We start from the raw sequence: 7354 nt of genomic DNA, 5'->3' as shown, positions 1-7354 counted from the left end.
TATCGGATATCTGATGCTAAATCGGATATCCGATAAGGCTCGGCCTTTCCTTCTAGGTTTGGTACTGGATAGGTGGAAAAAAGTCAGAGTGGATTTTGAAGTGCTTTTAGACGTGTTCAAACTCTATTTTTTTTCACATTGCCACTTTTTGGCACACCATGATCCTGCACATACCGTAATGCATTCTTTCATATCCAATAATGTAATGTGCATGAAATATGAAGATGTGATTGTGAATTACATCAAATACAAGCAGAAGGAGCAGCAAAGATATATCTATCACACAAAGCTGATCAGTACACAAAGGAATCTCATTCAGCAAACTAAGTTGCAAATCAGAGATCTACTACTACTTCATCCTAATAGGTGGATCAGTCAAATCCTTTCACAAGGTAAACCTAATAGTCTTTTGTAAATCTCTTTACCGAGTGCATACTTAATTGTATATTTGTAAATCCTTTCACAAGGTGGACCTAGCAGTCCTTATTGCTCCGAACAGGGTAGATCGTTAGAAGTGATCAATGTAAACTTTAACAGGATAACTTTATATTGTAGTACTAAAGTTATGGCTATCATCCCCACCCCAAGTTTACTTTCTATTTAGAAGGTTTCTAGGTCACCAAATCTTTGTGTCTCAGTGTTATGAATGTTTTTTGTTTCTTATGCATGCGATTAGATCAAAATCTATATGATGAATTAAATGCTAATTGAATGGTTGGATTAAAGGTTGGAATTGTTGAAGTTTTAGAAGTTATTGATTCACTCCTCCCCTCTCAGTAACTTAGCTTAGTCTTGAATATTTACAACAATTTGTATCATAGCTTTTTAGTTCTCAAGAGAAAGCTTAACAACTTGAGAAAAGATCAAGGCCACGGAGATATTCAAACTTGAAAAAGTCATTGACAATGAAAAGTTGGATTTAGAAATGGCCATTACCCAACTCAAGACATCAAAGGAGCAACTCTCTCAATCCTTGAAAATAAAAAATGAACTTGCAATTCAAATGAATGATCAACTCTACATTGAAGAAATAATAAAAGACCTTCAGTCAAGTAATTCAAATGAAGCCAATGAAGCAATCAAAGAACTCCTAGATAAGAATAGTTCCTTGCAAGAAGAAGTAAGAAAGCTAAGAAGAGAACAAGAAATTTAGGTTATGTGAAGTCTTGGAGTAGAGAAACAAGATAAAAGAAGAGATAGATGGAAGGAATGATGAAATCCAGAAACAATCCCTTCAACAAGCAGACCTTATTGATTAGCTCTCCAATGCAAATGAAGAAATCATGAGCCTAAGATTTGAAAATGAAAGAATAAGGAATGATCTAAATTCTAAAAGGCAAATCAATGAAAGCATGAAAAATGATCTAAAATCTGAAAGACAAATCAATGAAAGAATGAGGAATGATCTAAACTCTAAGAAGCAAATCAATGAAAGAATGATGAAATCTCAAGAAGAGATGAATCAATTTAATGAGAAAAACCTCTATAAGAAAAAAGGGAAAGTAGGAATTAGATATGAAGAAGAAGGAGAATCATCCAAGAAATGAGATCAAAAGAACCAAAGACCTACTTGCAATCACTATGGTAAGATAGGTCATACATCAAACAAGTGCTAGAATAATGGAAAACAAAATTCAATGGAAAATGCTACAATTGGAATTAGCATGGTCATAGAGCTAATGAATGCAAAGAGAAACCAAATTTTGAAGACAAATGTCACAAATGCAAGAAACATGGACACAAGTCATCAGAATGCAAAACCAAGGTATTGAATCCAGCAAAGCAAATTGTGAAAGCAATATTTGGATGGGACTACAACACTTGGTGTAGATGTCATTACTGTGGAGAATTTGGACACATTGGTATGAATTGTGTTAAGCATCATATGAGGAAAAGAGATGCTACTAAAAGATGTTTCATTTGTACAAAACTTGGTCATCTTGCCAAGAACTACATGAATATTGGTAGAATTGAAGATGAGAAGAAAGAAAAAGATGATAACATCTGAAAATAGATGAGATAGCAATGGGTTCCTAAGTCTACTGAGGGTACAAGTCCAATCAATGGTGGTCAAGTCACTCAAGAATTGGGTGACTCTACCATTTCTAATTGAGTTCTCATAGGAGAACTAGAATTAGGCTATCAAAGATAACATCCAAATTAGTTCAAATTGAAAGGTGACAAAGATCCAAATCTATATATAGGATACAAAGGGATCACTGAGTGAGATCAATATTAGTTACTACCAAGTTACTTCTCTACCGAGTGAGGTTAGGTCATAGACTCTACCGAGTGAGGTCGGGAGTAATGAAGATTCATATGGTTACTAAGTCACGAAGACTTCATCGAGTATCCAATGCCAAGTAGTGAATGATAGTTTGTCAACATATCTACTTTCATACTAAGCATTAATGGAAAAATTTCAACAAAAGGTTTGAAATTGAAATCATTTCTTATTGTGAAATTTAGAGTGCTATTGCAAAGAGTGATTTTCAGTGTGATCAAAGTGATTTGAGTGAATTTCCAGTGAAATTTTTTCAAATTCTCTCAAACCCTACCGAGTGAAAATGGCATCCAGCAGCAACAAGGTTAAGTGAGGATTTGACATGTTGGTTCATGGAATTGAGTGGAAGGTTCTAGATTTCAAGCTTACTCCTGCAATTGCCAAAACCCTAGATCCAAGCGGTGCACAATGCTAAATTCCTCTCAATGTACTTCTTATCGATGATATTCATACTCATTTCAAATGCATTATCCAAGAAATTGGTACACTAGAAATGGATGATGCCTTAGGTCAATTATGTGTGAATGGATTCCTAAAACTAGAGAATCAACATCTAGAAATCAAAGGGTTGACACACATCTATCACATGGCCCCAAGAATTTCAAATCAAATGGATTAGGTTTATTCTCAGCTGAATGCATAATGCGAAGCTATGGCTAGAACAACCTATTCTGATAACCAAGAAGATGATTAATCAAATTACTGGCCTCTCTATGCTAGCCAAAGCCAAAATAGAAAAAACCCTAGGTCAGGCAGAACTGGAAAAGAAAACCCTAGTTGAATGGGATGGCAAAGGAATGAAAATTAGTCATGCCACTAATGCAAAATTGAAGTTTGGTATTCACATCATCACACACAAGATATATAGTTCAAGTAGATTGAATAGTGTGTCATGTGAAGCTGTGGACTTAGCTTATAAGGTGGTTAAGAACAATTTATCATATGACCTTGCCAAGCTATTGTTGATACAGTTCAAGAACAACATGGATAGCATAAGAACATCAAAGAACAACCCATGTAAGTTTGGTTCCTTGTTGACTTGTCTATTCTTTTATGTACAGAAATTTTTTCCTTCTAAAGGCATTGTAGTATGGAGAAAAGATGTGCATGTGCTCTATCAAATCAATGAGTATATTGCCAAGATGGGTAAAAATTACAACAGTATTATGGAAAACTACTTCGATATATTTAAGGAGAAAATGAACAACATGTTCAGAATCCCCAAGAAGCTAGTTGATGACTACAAAGATGATATATGTTTCATGGTGGATAGTGACAAGGTGTATATTTAGGCAGCTAAGCCTAGAATTGTGTGGATAAAACCTCTTGCGTATGAGGTCAAAATTGATGAAGAAAAGGATATAATTGAAGCTCTGATCAATGAACTAGTTGATCCTAAGGCTGCATACTTTGGAATGTATGATGAAGCAAAGGCCAGGATTAAACTTGAAATAAAGCTCCCTCGTGCAGTCAACAAAGGGAAAAGAAGGATTGCAAAACTGAAATCAAGTTCACCCCTTTTGTTAATTGATGGAAAAAGTGAGGAAGAGCAAGGTGAAGAATTAAAGGATGAGGAAGAGTCTTAGGAAGAAGAACCTTTAAAGAAGAAAGCCAAGGTGATCATCACCAAGCTAGCAAAACCATCCACTGTAGTATTTACTAAGAGGTCAAGAAAGAAAGTTGGCAAAGAAGGAGGAGACAACATATTCAATAGACCTCCACCCACCTTATAGGATAGATTAAAGCAATTGGAAAAAGGGGCAAGCATAAAAAATTTCAAATCATTGAAATATGAGACTAGGACAGTAAAGGAGCAGAAGCAAATTGAAGACCTAGTATTGAATAAAATGGGTAAGTGGAAATCCTGACCAGATTAGCTTACTTCTCAAGTTCCTAGTGAATTATTGCAAAACATAAAGCCAAGATGGGATTTTTCTATGCAAACTGTCAAGGACATAAATGGAAAAACCCTAAGGTAGTTGTTACCAAGCATATCAAATGCTGAGGTAAAAGAATCATTGAAGAAGAATGAGAAAAGTTGACTCTAAAGTTTAATACTTGTCTGGTTTTGATCAAGGATATTGAACATGTTGTTAGGAATGAAAAAAAAACTTGGAAGAATATTTATTTGTTACATAAACCAAGTGATTTTCTAGTCAATGTCAAAGATGATGATGAAGAATAAGATAAGGAGAAAGATGAAGAAGAGAATGTTGAAGAAGTAACTCACTTTGAGAATGAAGAAGATGAAGAGGATCAAGGACAAGAGGCTATTAAGGAAGAAAAGAAAGATGATGATGAGACTAACCTAGTCAAGATAGCTACAACAATCATTGCCTCACTTTCTCACTCTCTAAGCAAGCCAGTGTCAACATCAAGTATGGAGATAGCATCAAAAAGTTTGATTGTGACCACTAGTGATATATCAAATGTCCAATCACTCTTTGTTCCTACTCAACTTAGCACATCACTGAAGAAGTGACTTCCACTTCATCTACTGAGTTGCAGATTCCTCATTCATCTACCAAGTTAAGTACTTTAGTTTTGACTTCTCCAATTTTGACTTCTTCAATTGCAAGCACACTAGTTTTGGCTTCTACAATTTTGAGCACACCAATTTTGGGATCCTCAGGTATTTCTATAAGTATTCCTTTAGTTGGTACAATATCTATTTTTACTGCAAGCCCAAGTATCTCTACTATTGTTTCTATTCTAGATACAAAAGCAATAAGTGTAAGGACAGTTGAGCCCAAGGTTCAACCAAGTACAAATTTTTTGGGAAAAGGAAAGGAGATAGAGGAAGACATTGATTTAGATAAGGAAATAGTAATCACCAATTGGGATATTTAAAAGCTTACTCTAGATAAAATGCAAACATTTGGTGAACTCCTCCAAAAGAAGGCTAAACAACAAAGGCTAAGACAGGAGAGAGATAAAGAGTATAAGATAATTGAAGATGCTAAAAAAAATTTGGCAGAGGCTATAGGAATTGATATTGATTCTTCTCAACCTATTTTGTATCAGCTAGCAAAAGCAGTCCAAAAATTCAATGAAGGCATTGAAGGACAAGAGAAGCTAGTGCAGAAGGCTAAAAAGAAGTTTGCTAATAAAGTGTTGGAGAACATTGCTTAGCAGATTTCCATTCATCAAGTAGAGCTCTCTACAATTTTGGGCAATTTAGAAACATCATTTTTAAATTTGTCATCACTTTTTGGGAAGCTATGTGATGTTTCTAGTTTTACAAAGGAAATAAAGGACAAATTGTCCAAAATAGATGAAGATCTAAAGGCTAGTGTGTAGCAGCTACAACTTGACCTCAGTTCAAGCTCTGCACACTTTAAGAAAATAAGTTTGTTGTCATAAATGCAAGTATGTTAAGGGATTAAGCAAGGATCAGGTCCACATTAATTGACATACAGAATATGATCCTTCCTAATATGGATGCACTGCAAAAACATATTGCATATTCAAAAACTCTAATCCATGACAATAACTTGTTTATTGTAGACCATATGATAGAATTGTTAGCAGAAGTAAAAATTGCACTTCATACATGTAAGGTCTTGCAGGAAAATTGGGATAAAACTTTGACAATCATTCTTAAGGTACATTGTGAATTTTTCTCTCATTTTGGTGTTTCTATATACATAAAACAAAATAAATCTTTGGCATTACTGTCAGAAAGGGTGAGAAAAGATATAGTGGAGAAAGCCATATGTTATGGGCAGTGAGACATATAGAGAGACACATAGTATGAGGAGAAATATGCTATCGAGGAGAACTTGCAATAAGTAAGAAATAAATAGAAAGACAAGTTGTATATAGCAAGAAGATGTATAGTATACTATATATACCTTACAAAATCAATTTTGAAAAATCCCAAAAATAGTATACTCTACGAAGTCAATATCACATCATGATGGGTATAAGGTATTTAGTTTTGGTTGATAAGTGTTTTTGTCACTAATGCCAAAGGGAGAGATTGTTGACATATCAGTCAAGTTTGTTATTTGTGACACACACTTGTTCAGATTGTATATAGCTATTGAACTCAGTGTACAGTTCATAGTGTTTGCCATGTAATTCAGTTGTTCACCAAGTTTTACAATTTCTACCGAGTCCTTTAGAACATCCCAATGGTTATCAAGCAGATTTAGTCAATGTGAAGACCAGCAGTGTAAACCATACATTTTAGTTGATGTCGTGTTTATCAGTGGTTACCAAGTAGTGTAGTGTTCTTCGAGTTCCTAGTGTATGTGATGAGAGTCTAGTGTTAACCAAGCTTTCCAATGTTAACCAAGAGACTCAATTTATACTGAGCTTGAGGTGAGAATTTTTATTGAGTCATATAGTGTAAATCAAGAGACTTATTTTATATGATGAGTTTCACAATGTCTACTGAGTCACTAGTGCAAACCGAGTTTAGGATTGCTTAGAAGTGATCAGTATGGACCGAGCTTCTACATTTACCGAATGCATGCTAATGCCAACTATTGATAGTGGATACCGAGTATTAGAACCTCGCTCTTCAAAACCCAAATGTCTTCATGTGGACCAACTTTGTAACATTTGTGGTAACTTGTAGGATGGCTGACTTTGGAATTTGTATAATTGGATTGATATATATGTAATGCATTGTTTCATATCCAAGAATGTAATGTGTGTGAAATATGAAGATGTGATTGTGAATTACGTCAGAGAAAAGAAAAAGGAGTGAATTGTAAAGGCCATAACAACATAAGGAGCAACAAACACATATCTATCACAGAAAGGTGATAAGTACACAAAGGAATCTCATTCAGCAAATGAAGTTGTAAATCAGAGAACTACTACTGCTTCATCCTAATAGGTGGATTAGTCAAATTGTTTCATAAGGTAGACCTAACAGTATTTTGTAAATCTCTTTATTGAGTGCATATTTAATTGTATATATGTAAATCCTTTCATAAGGTGGACCTAGCAGTCCTTATAGCTACTAATAGGGTAGATCATCAGAAGTGATCAATGTAAGCTTTAACAGGCTAACTTTATACTATAGTACTAAAGTTGTGGGTATCATCCCCATCCCAG

Source organism: Cupressus sempervirens, chromosome 4 (assembly GCF_028749045.1).
Source record: "Cupressus sempervirens isolate cs-2001-9-10 chromosome 4, ASM2874904v1, whole genome shotgun sequence".
In the NCBI taxonomy this organism is placed as follows: domain Eukaryota; kingdom Viridiplantae; phylum Streptophyta; class Pinopsida; order Cupressales; family Cupressaceae; genus Cupressus; species Cupressus sempervirens.
This window is presented reverse-complemented; position numbering follows the sequence as displayed.